The 20860-nt window shown below is 41.7% G+C and overlaps 1 long non-coding RNA gene across 1 annotated transcript in view; it reads left to right on the top strand.

Annotated features, from left to right (window-relative positions):
* LOC309367765 overlaps positions 1-18752 on the top strand; it is a 43350-nt gene extending 24598 nt beyond the window's left edge. Inside the window, exons 3-4 of the long non-coding RNA XR_014167336.1 lie at positions 14837-14977; positions 18251-18752. This is a non-coding gene — a long non-coding RNA (uncharacterized lncRNA). The remainder of the gene's footprint in view (positions 1-14836; positions 14978-18250) is intronic.
* Positions 18753-20860: the final 2108 nt, after the last annotated feature.

Genomic DNA, 20860 nt, shown 5'->3' with positions numbered 1-20860 from the left:
GAGCACCCAGGGGAGGAGGAGCAGGGTTCTCTCTGTCTGGCAAGCCGAAAAGCTTGGGCAGATGCAACTACTGGAAGAGGCTATGAATTCTATCCTATATATTTCCCACAGTGAACATCCTGGATTGAGGTCAACAGCTTGAGGTTGAGTCCTGACAAGACAGGAGTGCTGTTTCTGGGGGACAGGGGGCAGGCAGGTGTGGGGTATCAAACATGGCTGAGATTGCGCTTCTCCCATCTCTCTCTCAATAAAGATGGGATTTATTTATAAAATAAATTTGGGATATCAAATTTCAGCAGCACCCTGTGTGACACTAAAATTTGGCACCCCTTACCTCTTGCACTACAGCATTGTTGGAGTGCCTCCTGCAGCATGGTGCCCAGTGCAGCTTCACCGGTTGGGCCACCCTTCAACTGCCTCTGATCAAGGTGGATGTACCACACTAAGGACAGCTGGTAACACTTCATTACATGATATTTTATTTAGTAGATCCATCCAGTTACCCACTCTGGCTAGTATTAGTAAGCCAGGATGGACAATGATATAACAGGCGCTTGTCTGGACACATCACTGCAAGTTTCCTGTCCACATCATCATGCCACATTAACTAAAATGGATCCCATAACACTGGGTCTGATCAGCTGGCACTGCTACAATACGCTGCAAAAATGAACAACTGTATCTTCAATGTGTCTTGCAAACTGATTGCAGCTAGACAGTGTGTGCTCCAGAGGTCTACCACATAGTCATTAACCAACCCCTGGACCACACAGAATTACTCTTTGAAGAAGCAATGGGAGACTGTTTGAGGATGTGATCATATAATAGAATTGTAGAGTTGGAAGGGACCCCTAGGGTCATCTACTCCAACCCTCTGCAGTGCAGGAAACCTTTGCCCAACTTCCTGCCAACACATACCTGAACATGCTACCACTAACTGACGGAGGCAGCAAAGTAGGTTTTTGTGTTGTCTCCAAAAGAATTATGCCACTTATGTGGCTTGTGCCCCTTGCTCAACCCATGTCATCAACCTTGGTGTACCAAGGAGCAAAATGGGCTCCACAGCTCTGGAGGGAGCCCTCAGCAGCAATTGTGTCAATAGCACATTCCATACCAAGACTCGAACTTTGACAGGATCACCTGCTCTATCTGCTAGAAAATCCCTCAGATTCTATCAGTCTCCAAGGATGGGTGACTGTAACTGGTTGCCATCCCTGCAGGGGATAATTTCACTATGAGACCCAAGAAACTGAGGCTAATAAGATGGAGGAGCTTTGGATGGGTGGTCTGGAATTCAGTGCAGATGTTGCACTTTCCCTGATGGAGCAGCTGCACTTTCTGGGAGTGTACCTTGATTCCAACTATTATTGCAGGCCAAACCTCTGTAGCAAGCAGTGCTTATGCTTAACTCCAGCTAGCTCACCAGCTGCAGCTGTTCCTGGATTGAGATAGCCTGACATCCATAGTCCGTGCTCTAGTGGCCTGCTGTCTGAACTATTGCAATGCTCTTGAAGATGGTTCAGAAGCTGCCTCATGCACAGAGCATGGCAATAGGACTATATCTCGCTGGTCCTAGATGCACTGCACCTGCTACCAGTGAGCTAATGGGCCCAATTTAGGAAGTTGGTATTAACCATGAAGTCTAGATGAAGTCCTGCTGCCACTGGTGCTACTGTGGGACACTCTGTAAGGGGCAGTGACCCAAGGCAAGGCTTTATCAGTGGTGGTCTCCTGATTGTAGGACTTCCTTCCTAGTGCTGTACATTTGTCTCTCTCATTTCTATCATTCAGAAAAAATCAGGAAAAAGTTTCTGTTCACCCAGGCATTTGGTGACTGAAATATAATGGTTTTTATCAGCTTTGAAAATGTTCTTTTGGGGACTGTTGTGAAATTTGTTTTATATTGTTTTAAATTCAGATGTCGTGTGGCCACCTCGGACTCCTTTGGGATAAATGGTGGGGGTCAGGAACCTATCGCTTTGTCTCTAAGGGCTTGGCACACTCTTCATAATGAATTTCATATATTTGCAAGTACTACGTACATAACGGGAAGAGTTAAAAAAGAGCCACTTCACCTAATGAGAGGATTGGTGTAGCTGAACCTCACCTCCCGTATAATGAAACCAAGCTGGGCAACTTGGGCGCTAAATCTGCTCTTGCCAGAAATGCTTTTCTGGTATCCAGTGCTATGAACCTATGTGCACTACCAGAGAGAAGAAAGGCAGTTAACTCAACCCCTCTGGCTTCTATCCAGGCTATCTTTTTAGTAAAAATGGAAAAATAGTGAATTTCAGAGGACAAGGAATGAATCCAAAGTACTTCTTAATATAATGAGTTATTTGAATTCATGAGGGTAGTTCACTAGCTGTTGGCCCCATATCTTGGAGTGTGTATGGTAGCTCTTGCTACCCATTCCAGTCTTCATTGGGAATGCATTGTCTCTCCCTTTACGCCCTCTGATTCCTATTGCACCCACCCAAAATGGTAAAGTCTTCCTTCTTGGGAGAACTATCTCAGCTATCATTCTGAAATTCAGCAGGCATCATCCCCTCAGAAAGGCAGACCACAATTTGTCTCTGATTCTGGGGGGAAAAAATTAAACATAGATAGACTTTCTCTATGTTTTTGGAAGGGACTCCATGGGTCATCTAGTCCAACCCCCTGCAATGCAGGAATATCACCAAAGCATGCATGACAGATGGCCATCCAATCTTTGTCTTAAAAATCTCCAAGGAAGGAGAGTTCACCACCTCCTGAGGGAGTCCCACTGTTGAACAGCTCTTACTGTTGGAAAGCTTTTCCTGGTGTTTCGTTGGAATCTCCTTTCTTGTAACTTGAAGCCATAGGTTCGAGTCCTACCCTCCAGAGCAGGAGAAAGCAATGTGACTTACATAGTGAAACAATATGATTCAGGCATATACAATGGCAGGCAGATTCACCCTTGCATAAATTAAGAGGAATTATTTTATGCTGCAGCCCTATATAGACCTACCTGGGAGCTCCACTAAGCACAACAAGTGGGACTTACTTGTGAGTAAACATGAGGGAAGAAACTCACTGCTTGCCTGTGCTTGTGGTTCTAATCATACTGGCTTGGTTTATGCCAATACTTAGTCCACTTTAGCAGTACAGACTTGTAGATGCATCAAGAGTGAACTTGCCTCTGCTGTCACAGGTGGCTCACAAATGCCATGACTGATGTCGACTCAGATGCAAATCATCTGCTCTAAGAGACAAAGAATGAAACAATGATTCTTTTTTTTTAAAAAAACAAAAACTTCTTTCTAGATTGTAGATTGAATCTGTGTAACCCCTTTATGTCTGTTGATGCCCCTCCACAAAATAAGTAGTATTGCTTTGCCATTCCCCCTCCTCGCAATTTGATATTCTACAGTATCATTTACGTTCCTCACCCAACAGTCCATTTCACCTCAAACCAAGAACCTCCCCACAAGATCCTTCCTTTGCCTTCAGGGCATAGATATCTAAACAAAGAACATTCATGCTTCTTCAATTTAGCCTTTTCTTCTTTGATGGGATTACCTAAAAAGCCTACCCCCACCTCCCCTGGAACTTCATCTGTTAAAAGCTGTATTTCCCCGAATTCTTCAGGTATTTCATTTAACAATAAAATAAAATTAGCATTTTTAAAGTAAAGTTGGTATTCTAAGCAAATACGATATTTGGAGGATGAGCAGGAGTCTAAACAGAGGCAAATGGCATATCAGACTTTTCAACCAGATTTAATTTTGACCTAACAAAATTCTTAGTTTACCATACTGTATTGGAAAAGAAAATAATGGCAGAATCAGAATAATCTGCCTACTTTCGCATATTATTTAGAAATACAAAACACATAATATCTGTAAAAATGCTAAACGGAAATAAGCATTTAATTATCATTGACTTCTCCTTTTTAAAAAACTGCTTCCTAAAAGTGAAGCATATTGAATTAGTAAGTGAAGAAGATTTTCAACATTCAAACTAATATAAAATATTTCTAATTCAGCAAAAGATAAAATCACTGAACTGGTAATGGAAGGGGAGCAGAAAAGGGTGTGCACTGTTGTAAATATTAGAGAATGTATTAGAGGCATTATTTTTACTCCATTGCTCATGCAGAAGGCCAGAGCAGTAAGCCTTGTTGAACTTAATAGGACTTACTTTTGAGTAAAGCATACTTGGGCTGCTGTTTTGGTAACAACCCCATGTGAGCAAAAACATTTCATTTTAGGCTCCCTGTTTATTGAATTTAGTGTAAATCAAAAATAAGGCATACAGTCCCTTGAGCTGAAGTCAGAACTCTGGGTCTCTGTATAAGAACCTTCCATTAATGTTTTAGTAAGCTTTAAGAGCTCCACTTCCAGTGGGGAATGCTTATTAGAGCATTAACAAATACTCAAATGGGCATTTTGCAGTGAAAAATACTGCCATAATGTTGCAAAATGACTACAGGGACTTCCCTCTTTCTGAGCAGGGCAGCCAACATGCCTACTTGTGGGCTGCAGTTTTTAAAATGACTATTTTTGGCAGCAGAATTTTCATCAAATTGTAATAAAGCATTTCCCTTTGGTGGAAAAAAAGAAGCAACTGTCCAATAGAAGCCAGAGAGGTAATCATGTAATACAAACACTCATAGATACAAGTTTTATTCTTTATTGATAAAGTAATCACACAAAGAAATGCCTTGGGAGTAACTTCAAAGGCCACTTAAGTTTTTCACTCTCATATTCACTTTGCTGTTCTTGGTACCTTTATAGCTTCCGATTACATACCGATGGATGCCTTCCCCTCTCTGTGGATCAAGACCCGCAGTCTATCATTTGTACAAGGTTCCACGGAAGCCAACGGGGATTTATTTTGAATAACGACTCATGGAGTTATTTTCTCTCTGAAATAGCATCTGTCTCTGCCACAACATCTTAGAGCAAAAGCAGCATCTTTTTTCTCTGGCTGCATTAAGCAGAAAAGAAATCTCCACCCCAAGCGATTTTTCCCTATTCAAGGTGACAAGGGAGGCTTAGGAAACATATGCAGCATCAATATGGTAAGCGTGACATGTGTTCATTAAAAGTGTTTATGATGCATTCTTTGGGGGCAAACATGCTTTTCTGCATTGTTAAGTTCCACATTTTTATTATTTTGTTACTATAAATGTGTACTATGACAAGGTCATATTCACAGGCAAATCTTTCTGTTGCTAATTACTAGTGATTGCTGGACCATCCCCCATGTCTGATTTGGAATTTTAAAAAACAGGTCTAGTGCTGGATTAAGTGAGGCAGAGCACCTGTCCCACAAGGAAGCCTCTTGGTTTGGGATGGCTCTTCAGAGGCTGCTTCTGGTGCTGGGACAGAGAGAGACTGAGGTTGCCTTTGGTGTCCTGCCCACTAACCACCCAACTAAGGTGTTCTCAGCTGCAGTGTTAGAAGAGCAGAAGACTGTAGTCCTGGGTGTTTTCAACATTCATGCTGAGTCCACTGTGATAGGTCAGCTTAGGACCTCATGGTCTTCATGGGGCAGTTTAAAGCAGGGCATTGTGCCATGTATGGAGGAGGAAGGTCTGGATATTGGGGCAGGGGAAAGATTTGCCTGTTTTCATAGTCCAACCACTTCCAGCTGAGTTTAGAATTACAGCTCCTAGACCTCCCTGCAGAACTGGGAGACCAATCTAAATGGTCTGTCTAGGAAAATAAATGGAATCCAATGGATTTCTAAACACTGTGGGGCATTTTCTACCAGACAGAGCTGGTGATCCTGTTGATGCTCTACTTGTGCCTACTGCATGTCTGCATAGATAGCTAAGAATGAATATTTTCACTGCCATCCTCAACTGAGGCAGATGTCAAAACACACTGGACAACCTTTACAAAGCTCCACTCAGTGAGGTCTATGAGCCTCAGTTAATGGAGCAACTAGATCCATCAGTTGCCAGTCGTGATTTGTTTGCAAGGAGCTTTGAGGGTAAAACAACTTAACTGCTCTATTATCTTGATACTATTACAGAGAATCCTGATGTGGTATCCAAAACCCCATGGAGGCAAGTTTTATGGAATCAGTTTCAGCTGATGCAGCTCAAGGACATGGGCAGTGTTTTTTCTGATAGGCATCCATCCACACACACACTCGATCCTTGCCCATCCTAAAGTTAGCCAGGGAGGTTTTACTATGTGAGTAGAGGTAGCAGTGAAAGCGTCACTATAAGAAGACATGATGTGGAACTGCCGCTGCTTTAAACTATAATCATATTCAGGTTACTCAGAAGTAAGCCCTACTTTGACTGACCTGGGTTCCTAGCTTTCTGAGGTGGCTCCAAGAGCTCAACCAGATTTATCTGTGCTTGCCAAGTGAAAGTAATGGAATTTAAAGTCTTCTTTCTTTCTATCTATCAAAAAGGAGATGCCCTGAAGTTACTAGTTTAACGGCATTTCAGTTTGTGGCATACAACCTTCGCAACAGATTGCATGCAGTGTAGATTTTGAAGTGTGAGCAGAAGTGCACATATAATTGAGAATACCAATTATATTCAAAAATTAATAGTCACAAAACAGCTACCTTCATGTTTAATTGAACCTGATATTCCTCCCTTTAAAAAAATCAGGGGAAATCAATGATAAAAAACCCTGCCTGATCAGAGTAAAGGCTTGTGCTGGCTCAAGAACTATAAAATCAGGAAATTGAAAACTAAGGTTGATGCCTTAACATATGGTCCCCGTGATTAAGAATCATTTGGGTCTTGTAATCAGGATTCAGATTTGCTCATTAGCAAGCCAGTGGGACAGGGAATAAAGTATGACCAGTGATAGAAGACCACAAACTCAAGATTATGACTGAAACAAATCAATTGGTGAGCAATGTTTCATTTAAGACATATATTATAATACAGGAGAAAATGAGGACATGAATTTTGAAGAAACCAAAGCAAAATATAAGGAAAATATAGAAAAATTTATAAAAATATATAGCATAACATAGCTTGAAATTGTCATAATAACTGAAGCAATCAATATAGCCTTCTAACTTCCTCCAGTCCACCTAGTTGTGAAGCAGAATTTCTAAGATCCCCAACATGTAGAAACTCTAAGTAACTTAGGATCCTAACATTGGGATCAGTGGAATTTTAAGGCAAAGTGACACCAGTATGCTGAGATGCACCTCTGTTTCTCCCCAATATGCAAGTCAGACATGTTTATGATTAATTTTCATAGATTTTTATCCATTCAGAGAACCTTTGGAGAATGCTGATTTTGAATTACATTCACAATGTTTCACTGTGCTGGAATTTGGCTGAAAAACAGAATCATCTGAGCTGTGGGAACACAGTTCAGCCCTTTTGATGAACAACAACAACAAATTCTAAAGTTTACAGGTGTTCAAAAAAAACCCCAAAACCCTACTTTGAACTCCACAGCATAACACGTGAAAGACCCCCTCAGGGGTCCATGTAACATCTGCCAGCTCTGGTAGTAGGTGGGAGCTTTCAGTGTTCTCAAATAATTGCGGCTTTGCAGCAACAATAGTTCAGTAGACACCAATTATTATACTTTGTAACTGCACATCTGGAGCCATAATGTCTTGGAATCACATGAGGATGAAAGAACAGATACCATATTAACATTGCCAAACTTCATAGGGAACCACAAAATACCTTGACGAACTAAAGCATATTCGCTGCCAGAGCATGTCAGTTTAACATGAGAGAACGGCCAGTGTGCCACAAGAAATACATTAATTAAATAATGTAAGGGCTCCCATGAGCCAAAAGTACACACCCAACCGAGACTGCTCTATGCATCTCTGCATGATTTGCTGCTCTGGCTCTGCCTCCTGCCAATCAGCCTCAACTGGGGGCAAATTAAGCACTCCCATGCAGAGATGCAGCTAAATGGCCTGCCCTGGGATGAGAGATTTGTTGTTTCTAAATGAGTCACTGCTCTGCCTTGTTTTGATTAGGAGGCATGCCCAGAATGTGGGCTCCTTCCTGGGAAGAAAACTAAAAATAAACTGCTCTGGATATAAGACTGCCTCTAATTTTAATTTTTTTAAAGAGGGTATCGCAGCTAGTGGAAATCACTTCTATTTCTCTTCCACTTCCATTTCTCTGAGGAACCCTTAGTAGCTCACTCATTACTTCAGAGGAGCATGTGGGGTCACTCCCTCTTTTAGCCAGAGTTCAGGTCCTCTTCTCAATGGATCTATCTGTGACAGCTGTTAGGCAAGCAACAAAAAATGCACAAGTGGGACTTTCTGTCCCCGCAGCCATCTGAGTACCTTCCACTATGCACTTCTTCTTGTATCAAAAGACGAGCAGAGCCAGAAAAAATTCAGAAGTTGTGGGTGTCTGCAGCAACATGTCATGCTTGTTAATCTGATGATGTAGACAACATCAGCATATACCATGCCAAATCCTGGTGCATGCAATAACACTCACTGGATCCCAGCTGAGGTTCTGTTTTGCCCAGTAGCAACCTAGTGGAACAGGGAGTGAATCTCACACACATCGAGAAAAAACCCCAAAGACTGCTGAACGTAACTGAAATGAATTACTCAGTTTATTGATATACAAAGCTTAATAGGAATGAAAAATGTTGATGATATGAAATGAAATGAGAATGCATGTAGAAAAAGGGAAAACAGAAAATTGAATATATCGGAATTGATACAAAATAGGTAAAAATTGATTAAATGATTAGCATTTGAATATGATTTGCATATGGATTAACAAGCAGCAGGCATTGACAAAGCAATCAATCAAAGTGAATAACGTAATTCCCATCTCCCTCCAGCCCATCTAGTTGTGAAATAATTCTAAAAGTTCCTAGTATATTAGCATATTTTAAAGGCAATGCTGCTCTAGGCCGCAGCAACACTCGTCTCCCAGTCAAGTGAAGTGATAGCCCTGCTCTCTTCTGCCTTGATCAGACCCACCTGGAGTCCTGTGTCCAGTTCTGGGCACCAGAATTTAAGAAGGAGATTAACAAGCTGGAAAGTGTGCAGAGGAGGAAACCAAGATGATCAAGGGTCTGGCAACCAAGCCTTATGCTGAATGGTTGAGGGAGTTAGATACGTTTAGCCTGGATAAGAGGAGACTGAGAGGAGTAATGATAGCTATTTTCAAATATCTCAAGGGTTGTCACCTGGAAGATGGAGCAAGCTTGTTTTCTCCTACTCCAAATTTTCTCCTACTCTAAAGGGTATGACCTGAGCCAATGGAGTCAAGTTCTAGAAAAGGGGCATCCGGCTAAACATCATCAAGAATTTTCTGTTCAACAGTGAAACAGACTCCCATGAGAGGTTGTGGACTTTTCTTCCTTAGAGGCTTTAAAGCAGGAATTGTGTGGCTATCTGTCATGGTTGCTTTAGCTGATATTCCTGCATTGCAGGGGGTTGGTCTAAATGACCCTCAGAACCCTTCCAACTCTACAGTTCTATGATTCTAACTCCCTCAACTTCATAAAGCTTGGTTTCCAGACCTTTTTTCATATTTGTAGAAAGTTGGCATGATCTTCTGACAGATAGATAGGTACACATGTTCTTTGGTGGTAGCAGCTCTCCTGAATCTCAAGCAGCAGAAGATCTTCCCAGCCCTCTTCCCAGAGATCATATGACTAGAACCTAGGAATTTCTACATGTCAAGCATGAGCTCTAGCAGGGAGGTGTGACCCCCCCCCCACCCATCAAGACTGTAGTGCTTAGAAATAGCAACCCTTTGGAGTTTCAGTGTAGCAGAACATCTAGGCCTCCTCTCTCTCTTGAAGATATGGGGCCTTATCCAGTGTTGCAGCTTTGATGGCACAACAAACTTCTGTGTGAGCCATGGAGCTCCCTCTCCTCTCCAGCCCCCCACATGTCCTCAAAATCAGTTCTGGGGGATTGGAGGGCCCCCCAGAGAAGATACAACCCATAGATTGGCTATTGTTTCCAGCAGGGCTTTTTAAGTACCTCAACATTTTATATGTAGGCACAATATTTGGATGATCCACTACTAGATGTTGTAAATCAATTTCACTAGGACATAATTACACATAATAATTTATAGTAGTATTGCAGGAAACAGCCTGTTTTGGTGTGTGTCTCTGTGTGTTTTCTTAATGAATTTATTATTGCAGAAGTTTAACATTATCAGCAGCTGCAGTTTAGATAAAAAGATAATTCATTTGGTTCTGGTTGTAATTTTTTTTTAGTTAGCATTAAAATAATCATCATATTTGCTTTTCCATTGTTTGACAAAGACTTAGGGAGTGCTATGTTTCACTTCAGTACTTGATATATGGCTACAGTAATTAATAAAGCAGACATTGGCTAGTGCCTAGCAGTAAATAAATAAGCGACATGAGTTCATCAAAAACAAATCAAGCTGAACGAACTTAATTTCTTGTTCTGATCAGATAACAAGCTTAGCGTATAAAGGATATGCAGTGGACATACAATGTCTTGATTTTAATAAAGTATTTGATGCAGTTCAGCATGACATTCTCACAGGAAAACGAAGAAGTGATGATTAGCCGCAACAGCTCTAAGATGCATACCCAGCAGGCAAAATAAATTTGAACTCAAAAAGGACAAGATATCAATTCTTAATGGTTCAGCATTCAGTTGGAAGAAGGAAGGGAACATGATTTCCCCCAAGTGTGGAATTTCATCCCAACCCCTCTGATTAAGACGTTGGTTGTTGCAGTGGAATAGGCAAGCCTCCATAGTCTGTGCACCACTAACCAAATGCAGATCATGGAAGTGTTTGCAGCTCCACACAGTTGTTTTATAGTGTTAGGCCGACAGCAAAACCATGAAGTTTATTGAACCTTTGGTGTACTTCCTTGCCCACATTGCCGATTGATTGCCTCCAGCTTGGCAGGCAGCAAGGTACACACTCCCAATGTTTGTTTTCCAGGTGACTGCATCCAGAATTATCACTTTCTTTCTTTTGGAACAGAATAAACTGTTATGACTATTGGGTGGTAGTCAACAAAGTTTTGCTCTGAACAGGTCTACTGAAATTAATGGACCTTTCTTAGTCAGGCTCATACATTCTTATTCATTAATGGAGCGCTCATTCATTTCAATGAGTCCATTCTGAGTAAAAATTAGTTGAATACCACTCACCGTGTGCAATAGATTCATCTAACAAAATTCAGCAAAGACACTCTGCATTTTTTATAAGCTAATCAGAGTGAAATACAGACTTCACTCTTCTCAATCCTCTTCTGTGAATTTTGATTTTTGACTATTTGCTATTGGTACCTGGCACGATATCTGAAAGTAATCAAAAATTGAAATGCAATTGTATTTAGCAAATGAAAGTGTATAATAGAGGACATACAATGGTATTCAGTATTTTGACAGTTTCTGATTGTTAATATGCAGTGACACTTAAGAAAATCAGAATTTTGAATTCATAATTTGAATGGCCAAAGTGGAATGCTGGCAGATATATAAATATTAGGGAATGATGGTTTTGTCTCTCTTACTGACCATCCCATCCGTACACTTTCACCAAGGTATCTTGTGGTGCAGGGAGAGAACAATTTCAATAATACAAAAATTCTTCCCATTCTTTGGGTTATACCCAACAAAGCTGTCCTGTTTGCTCAAGGACATCTTCTTGGACAATGGTACTCCTTTCACTCTCCTACATGTCTCCAATGCACCCACAAATCTGCTCTAGGGGGTTGAGGGAGACCCCAAAACAGACTGGGGGCACATGAGGAGAGGGAGAGGAAGTCCCATTGTTCAGGTGAAAATGCTTGTGCTAACAGAAGGGCTTCACTAGATCCCCCTGCATGTAGGAAAGGCTTTCTCGCTCCCTCTCATCGGAATCCCTATCGTTCCGGAGTTCCAAAGCAACAGTGGAAGCAACAGTATCCATGCTGCCTCTCTACAGATGTTCAAATGCAGACTTTCCCACCCTGGTGACCTCCAGATGTTTTGAACTGCACAGCTTCCATCATCCTTGACCACTGGCCATCCTGGCTAGATCTGGGGACCTGATTCGTGAAGGCTGTTCCCATGAATGCATAGAGGCTGGGGCAAAATCTTCCACCACGATTGTGCTCTCACTTCCCTTCCAGGAACTTTCATTAGAACACTTGAAAGAGGCTGGCGTTACCCACTTTACCCATTACTGGAAACAATCAAAGCACTTTGCATCACACAAGTTGAAAAATAATTGGTGAGAGGGAATTCATTGATCATTCCTAACTCAAACTCTACTTCCCTTCAAGACTGTCTATTTATGAGGAAGAGGAATATTTGATGGTTCTAGTTATGAGCAGTGAATGAGATGGGATGTGCATCAATGGAGAAACTCAATGAGTTCCCAATGAAAGCATAATGACGCAGAGTTAAATGGCAGATGGATCTTTCCTAAAGATATGAAACTTGTTTTATGTGGGATCAGATCACTTAATCTTCTCTGATCTGCTGCTTGGAAGTCTTTGGCTGGAAAGAAGCTAGGGATGGAAGAAACCTGACTAGAATCTCATGTGCAAGTCCTATATTCTGCCACTGAACTAGGGCTGTTCTCCCTGTACAGCACCTGGCAGCTGTATGTTGTACACATACTTCCATATGGACAAGTCTTCCTTTACGGAAATCAATGGAAGAAAAAATTGGCTAGAGTATGCACATTCCTCTGTTTTTATTTGTGTTCCATATGTGTTTCACTTGATCTTTGGGGAAAACTAAATGAAACAAAGAGAGACTAATAGAAAGAGACCCTTCACTTTAAAATACCCCCCAATCAACCACACACAAAAGAAACCTTTCAATATCTTAGGTGACTTAAATGATGGATATTTTACTCAGCAAGACAAAGGTGGCACTGTCATCTTTTTGTGGCTATAACTACCTTAGAAAATAGTTCTTCTTTTTGCAAGATGTCCTTCTTAGACACATTTTGAGCTAATTAGGAGACATGCCAGTGTGCATCAGGTGTGCTGTGGTGAAGTAGCAGTGGGTTTTTCTAACTATATTTGATTGTAGTGCACTGCATCACAGTGCCCATATTCTCAAAGCAGGAATTTTTCATTATATATGTGTAGCCTGTGCATCCTTTTGCAATCTCCGGACTCCTGCTCACCTGCTGTAGCCTTAGATGAGGGGGGGCGGCGGCGATGCCATGTAATAAAACATTTATTAAAAAAAAACAAAAAACCCCAAACCATACATATCCACATGGATCAAAGAAAGTGCAGGGTTATGAAACATCCTCAATAGTTTTGTTAGAATCTGCTAACCCCCCCTCCATTTTTCTATAGAGTAGAAACTTGCAAAAATTGATGCTTGTTTTCTCTCACTGCTGCCAGACTTCATTGTAGGCTGGCCAGCTTTCTCATGAGCACACTCAACTCAACATTGGTTGTTCTTGGGGTTTGGTGGTCTTTCAGCAGTAGCAAAGTGGTTTCATGATGGTAGGAACCAACATGCTTTATTCATGGGTGCAAGAAGGGAAGGAGTTCTGGATAGATCAGAAAAGAATTGAATCCTGTGGCAAGGCTTCAGTTATTTTTATTCCCTTGCTAGAAATAAGGCAGAACCAGAGATAACCTAACCCAGCCATAACCCATAAATGTTCATCAGCAATCCTGGGAGGTTGCATTTGCTGAACACAGTTGCTTTTTTTTGGGGGGGGGGTGATTCTCTACCACCTGCCTCTGCCCCCAAGGTGGAATAATTTGAGAACAAATGAACTGCAGGTCATCTGCTCCTCCTGCCCTCATCCAGACAGAAGACTTGGCTAAAAATAACAAACCAAATGTAAATTCTCTCCCCTCTTGCCACTAGCAAGCAGACATGGCCAGCGGTTAAAGGCTAGCCTACATACTGTATACAGTGGTGCCCCGCAAGACGAACGCCTCGCAAGACAAAAAAACCCGCTAGACGAAAGGGTTTTCCGTTTTGGAGGCGCTTCGTAAAACGAATTCCCCTATGGGGTTGCTTCGCAAGACGAAAAAAATCTTGCATACCCCCGCAGGTTTTTTTCCCTTTTTTCTTCCTTTTTTAAAGCCGCTAAGCCGCTTATCAGCTGTTCCGCTGATAAGCCGCTTAACAGCTGATCGCTGAAAGCCGCTTGACAGCTGTAGCGCTAATCCGCTAAGCTGTCAATGGGCTTGCTTCGCAAGACGAAAAAACCGCTATACGAAGAGCCTCACGGAACGGATTAATTTCGTCTTGCGAGGCACCACTGTACTAGCTATGAGTCATGGGGGATTGGGGGTAGAGATAAGGGGTCAGTTAGCCATCTTCTCTAGATGATCTTCTTCCCTGCATTGTAACAGCCATCCCCACATACTTTGTGTTTTGCCAATGTTTATATACAATGTGTACATAGACCTCAAGGTCTTTGCTTCTAGTGATAGGATACTTCCTGAAGTACTGTTGTATGATTGCAATCCAAGGATCTCCACTGCAAAAAAAGAGTGATGAACAATGAAATAAATCTGGATTGTTATTTATTCCCTGCTCCCCAATCTGCTCCAATCTGTAGAAGCCAAGGCATATAGCATTTCATGCAAGTAAACTTCCTTGGCTCCGCTATCTAACATGAGGACATCATGGGCAGAGCCAAAAGAGCCTGCATGATATTGGGGGCAGTGAGAAAACTGTACCTCCACTGCCCCTTTAGCTGCACAACCTGCAATAATAAGTTCACGCTGGAACAATTGCCTGGCTCAGGCTAGATAGGCCATACTAGATCTCACCTCCTTTAAGGTTTTAAATTCTCTTGGAATATGGATTCCAATCCTAGCATCCACATTCCTTTAGGGATGTGTGTATAGATATGTGTGTGCTACACAAATAATAATTGTTAAATCACCTGTCCTTGCCTGTATCACAGCATGAGATGAGCTCTTCTGGGAAACAGTGACCAATGACACAGCAATCAATGTGAAGCCACGTGTGAAACAACCTTCCTCTGTTTGTGTGAAACATCCTTGCAGAAGCAGACCGAGAGTCATTGATGACAAACCTGGCATTGGTAATCAGGCAATTACCACTCCTTTTCAGGCTGATGAGCTAGGCTAGCCAAGTTTTAACTAGAGTTAAACAGAAATGCTTGGAGAAACGATTACTTACCTTAGTTTGCCTGCCTGATGAAACCTACGTTCAAGCTGCCGTCGCTGCAGGCGTTGCAAGTGCAGTTTTAATTAGAAAGTAAATGTAAGTTTAATACAAAGAAAATTGTCAGCAAGACTGAAATACCTAGAGCCAATTTGACACAATTCATCATGCATTCACATTAGATTAAAACTCTGTGCTGTGGCAAGGCATGTTAATGGGGTATATTCTGCACTAGATTAAAATATGTAGTAAACAGGACCACAATTATGTTATTGAGAAGAACAAGTGAACTCAATCCTGACGGTACAAAGAGAATATTATTCAAAATGCAATTATATAGTAAATGAGAATATACAAATATATTATTTTGCCCTTTTCAGCAGCAGCAGCAGCAGCAGCAGCAGCACAACCTTGATGCACACCTAATTTAGGACTGATCCACACATGCCAATTTCCCATCATTCATCACTCACTAATCTTTCATCACTTGGTTACTCAGTATTTGGTAACTTTCAGACAAAATTGTGAACTATCAGAATTGAAAAACAGCATGTTAGAGTGAGTTTTGATGGCATAAATGTTCTATGCATGATAATTAATCTTGGATGGCTGATTCACACATGTGCAAGTTGTCACAGATAATGAGCAATTAACATGCATGACTGAATGAGCCTTTATGCTTTCAGCAATTAAAACATCTGGGAAACTGTGTAAGCGTGATGTCACCACCACTGTAGTTAAACCAGGACTTTTCTTGATATAATAAAAGCCATGCTTTGAAAACCACAAAATACTCAAAATAAAACATCCCTGCATTAACAACTATGTTAAGCACATAACGTAGAGGTGGCATGTGCCATATTGACAGCACACATATGAAATCCTGTGTAATAGCTCCCTGATCAGTAGCTCTTGCTACAAATATTCTAAGCCATATACCATTGCCTCCTTAGGAGAAATAAAGGATAAGGTATGGTGGAGACATTTATTTGCCTTGTCAGCAGTCCTGGGGCTATCATTAGGCCAATGAGGCAGCTACTTAGGGCGCAGTCTTCAAAGGGTGCAATACTGACTTCGGAGAGGAGCACTTTTGAAACCACTGAGCTATCATCTTGGTAGTAGATATGATGCTTTAACAGAGTTCTTTAATGACACAAGTCTAAAAGGTTTATATGGAAATACTTCCCGAATTGCTGATGTTAGTTTGTGGTATGTTTTGTAACATGGCACAACATCCTTTGGGAAGTCAAGCTTACAAGCAAGCTTTTACAAAACAAGGAAGCTGATTTAAATTTAGCTACAAGTCAATTGCAAGTGGCCAAGAATTACTTTGTGGGTTGAAGGTGTGATGAGTGTTTTCAACAAGTTTTGATAGATGCTACTGGGGTTGTAAAGGAGCTAGAAATACTACCAAACTTTGAGACATAACAAGTTAGAAAAGGGAGAAAGAAATGGCAGTTTGAGTATGAGGCCCAAGAAGAAACACCACAAGATCCAAAGCAGAAATTAAAGTATTCAAACTATACTGTCTTAGACAGGACCATACGATCTGCTGAAGAGAGACATTCCAACAGCTACAATATAATTTCCTATTTGGTTTCCTATGTGGTATATACAGTATTAACATAAAATCTGTTGAAGATATACTTAAGGCCTGAAAGAATTTGGAGAAACCACTGATGTGCAACGGAAACAAAGATATTATTGCTGAAGAGCTGTGCTGTGAACTTACAGCAATAGTTTGAAGACTTCCAAAGTCCAGGGGTGATTCTGGCCTTAAACAATCTATCACATTTTTAACTGGAGGTATTGTTTTTGTTTGTTACCGTGTTATATTGTATATGTGCTTTTATCTTGTAAACTGCCCTGTGATCCCTATGAATGGCAGTGTAGAAAACAAACAAAGAAACAAAGAAACTCTGTTGCTGGAGGTCTAGGTGATCTCTACTGTGGAATAGTGGGTAGACATGGCAGATGACACAGCGATGTCTCCAAAGCAGCTCTTTATTTTGTAAGCTGGAACAGCAAACTGAACAGCAAACAGCTCAGCCGGCCTGCTTTTATAGGCAGCCGGCTGTCAACATTGTAGCAACAACAACCCAGAGTTTCCCGCCTAAAATAACTGACGTGGACCTGAGTGAAAACTATCTACAGACCTGAGTGAAAACTATCTGCAGTATCCCCCTGCTGGCCCAGGGGGAACTTCACTACTTAACAGCTACAGCTATTTCTAGAGTAGAAAAGGTTGACCACTGTCATTCACCTACTTGTAAGCTCCAGATTGGATTAATGCAATGTGGTCTACATGGAGCTGCCCTTGAGACTGACTTTGGGCTCTCAAATTTCAGCAGCACCCTGTGCAACACTAACGTTTGCTTCCCTCACCCCCACCTCCTGGGCTCCATTCTACAACATTGCTTTCGTGTTCCCTGCAGGGCGGCATCTAGTGCAACCCCACCAGTCGTCCTACCATAGAACCACCTCTGAGCCGAGTCAGAAGCTGCAACTCGTGCAAAATGTGGCAGCTCAACTGCTCACAGGGGTGCAATGTTGCCATAATATTAAGCTGCTGCTGAAAGAATTTCACAGGCTGTCTCATCCTCTACATCCCCAGCTGATCACTGTGCTCTGTAGGAGAGGGCACCCTGCAGATACTGTGTTATCAGGAGCTCTGCCGCACACAATGTCAGAATTGGGCCTTTAGTGTGGTGGCACCTCACCTTTTGGCACTGGCTGCCATTGCATACCAGACAGGCACCTTCTTGACTGTCTTTCTGGTGTAGGTGAAAAATGCTTCTCTTTCTAAAAGCCTTCTTAAAAAAATTATCCCAGTTGGTATCTGCCATGGATTTGAATTGATTTTATGTACAGTGGTACCTCAGGTTACTGACTCTTCAGGTTACAGACTCCGCTAACCCAGAAAGAGTGCTTCAGGTTAAGAACTTTGCTTCAGGATGAGAACAGAAATCGTGCTCCGGCGGTGCAGCAGCAGTAGGAGGCCCATTAGCTAAAGTGGTGCTTCAGGTTCAGAACAGTTTCAGGTTAAGTACGGACCTCCGGAACGAATTAAGTACTTAACCCGAGGTACCACTGTACTTGGATGTTCTTGTTTTAGACTGTTTTGACTTTTTTCCCCTTTGTTTTTATATAAGCAATTGTTTTTTATGTGTTAATTTATTTCACTTTGCAGATTGCATTGGGATACCTCATGGCAAAATAAATGAATGACTGAATGAATGTTGTTTTGGGTCCAAAGAGGATTTCTTCAGAAGTGATCTCACCACATCTTCTTCTGGGCGCCCTGCTGTGTCTGGTAAAGAGACATTGATCAACTCCCTGGCCCAGCTGGCTCTTTCCTGACTTCCATTTTTAATTAGCCATCAGAGGAAAGACTCCCCTCTCCTTTTATCCAACACAGATTTGCAAGCATTTTGAGCAGGATTGTCTCAGTTTTGGCACATGATAACCAAAGACTGTCAAAGAAGAATGAGAATCTTATTTGTGTGTGGACATCTCATGCTGGCATCATACCTCAGATCATACAAAAAGACAAGGCTGCATTGCTCTCCAGCCCAAGAGCCCGCTTTGAAATCCTCCTGCTACATTCACGGGCAACAACCAGAATATACTTTATGAAGGGTGCATGCTGCTTACAAGAATAAGATGCGCGCACAGTGTATCTTAGCCGTCCCCACATATTAAACATCAGTAAAGTTGCATGTACACAATATACTTTTTGTGATGCTGTCATTTTTACATATTAACCTAGAGAATAGCTAAGCTGAAGCTATTTAGATTATTTCAGGATATTTTCAATAGGCAGAAAAATGCTGCCCATTTTCAGACAGACTTAGCATTCCTTATGGAAATGTTCACATTCATTTGCATTGCCCTAATTACTTTCAGCAATATGACCACAGAGCCTCATTTGGCTAGGAAGTGTTGCAGCAACATCCCATTCACTAACTAACACAGGAAAAAGCAATAGCAGGGGCTAGGAGGGAGGGGTGACAGAAATAGCAGCTTCTAACAGTCTAAGCCTTTATTTGGGAACAATTTCTATCCATTGAACTTCTCAGTTTTTGCCCCACTATCAAAAGTGGATAAGCCGTGTTTAACACACAGCTCTATATTATACTTCATCTAACCAGAATCTTTAGGTTAATGGATAACAGTAGGCTTTCACTCTTGTCTGATGTTCCTAACCCTTCTTTTAGGCTTTATTAGCTTCTTTTGGATTCTTATGGAGATTATATATATATATATATATATATATATATATATATATATATATATATATATGCAGGTTTTGGTGTCCTCGGGTGTCTTCCCGTGTAAAAGTTGGGGTGTCTAGGCGACGTTTCGACGAGGTCTCACTCGTCATCTTCAGGCTGGTGCTTTCGGCTTCTTGTTACTGGAACAGAGCAGGATCTCAGTGTTTGAGTTCCTATAAATACTGTTGAGGGGGTGTGGTGTATAGCCTCCAATGTTCTGGGCAGAGAGGAAGTTCCCAGGCTAGTGTGCCTTTTCTTCTTTTGTTCCTTAATTACTTGAGGGATATCTTGAGTGATTTCTTGAGTGATATCCTGAGTACCACTTAGGTGGGTCATTAGGTGTGGATTAGTTGCTAAAGTCTTTGTGTCTTGACCTCTTGAACTTTGTGAAGAGTTTTTCTGAGAAGATGGCTGTACTGCACTTAGTTGTGCTCTGGCTTGGCTTCGTGTATAGGGGCGAGCTGTGGTTTTGTGGCCTGTGTCAGCCAGATCTGTGTAGGGATTGCAGGGGGGTGCAGCATCCGGAGGTGCCACCATGGTTTGGCTACTGGATGGTGTCTGTAATTTATCTGTGGAGAGGGTCTGGGTTTGGGTCTGGTGTGGTTGATTGGTGATGGCGTTCTGTGTGCCTCTGGATCTGGTGTCAGTTTTTGTGGGGAGGGCTAATTTCCAGATGTCTGGCAAGCGGGATGTGTCGTCACGCTTGTTCATGTTGTGAGGGTGTTTCTCTATCTCGATGGCTTCCATGATTATTCTCTTGTGGTGATGTTCCATGTTAAAGAGCAATTTGGAATCTGCAAAATTAATTTCGTGTCCTGTTTCTTTCATGTGTTGGAAAAGAGAGGAAGTTTTTTCTTCTTTTTTGACGGCATTCTTGTGTTCTGCGATACGTGCATTTATTCGTCTGTTTGTTTGTCCAATGTACGTGGCTGGGCAGACTTTGCAGGGTATTTCATAGACCCCTTGGTTTTCCAACTGGATTTTATCCTTGGGGTTTCTGAGGATATTGGCTATTTTTTGGTTGGTGCAAAAGGCTGTTTTGATATTGTGTTTATGGAGGATTTTGCTAATTTTATCTGTAGTGCCCTTGATATAAGGAAGGAGGGCCATGCCATTGTTTTCTTCTGTGTCTTGGTTTTTGGGGGGTGTTTCTTTTTGGATTAGCTTCGTAACCCTGTTTTGCTGGTATCCATTGGCAATTAACACATTTGAGAGATTCTGTAACTCAGTTGTCAAGTGGTCTTTGTCAGCCAGGCGTTTGGTTCTGGAGATGAGAGTCTTGGCTACGGAGTTTATTTGTGCAGGGTGGTGGTGTGATTGTGCATGTAAGTAGCGGTTGGTGTGTGTTTTTTTCCGGTAGATAGTGTGTCCTAGGGAGCCATCAGGTTTTTTGTAGATTAGGACGTCAAGGAAGGGAAGTTGGTTGTTGGCTTCTATTTCCATAGTGAATTGTATTTTGGGGTGTAGGCTGTTGAGATGTGTGAGGAAGCTATCCAGTTTTTCCTTCCCGTGTGGCCAAATTACAA

This window comes from Podarcis melisellensis (assembly GCF_964234715.1).
Source record: "Podarcis melisellensis genome assembly, chromosome: 4".
Classification (NCBI taxonomy): domain Eukaryota; kingdom Metazoa; phylum Chordata; class Lepidosauria; order Squamata; family Lacertidae; genus Podarcis; species Podarcis melisellensis.
Note: the sequence above shows the minus strand (reverse complement) of the source record. Positions and strands in the feature narration are given on the sequence as shown.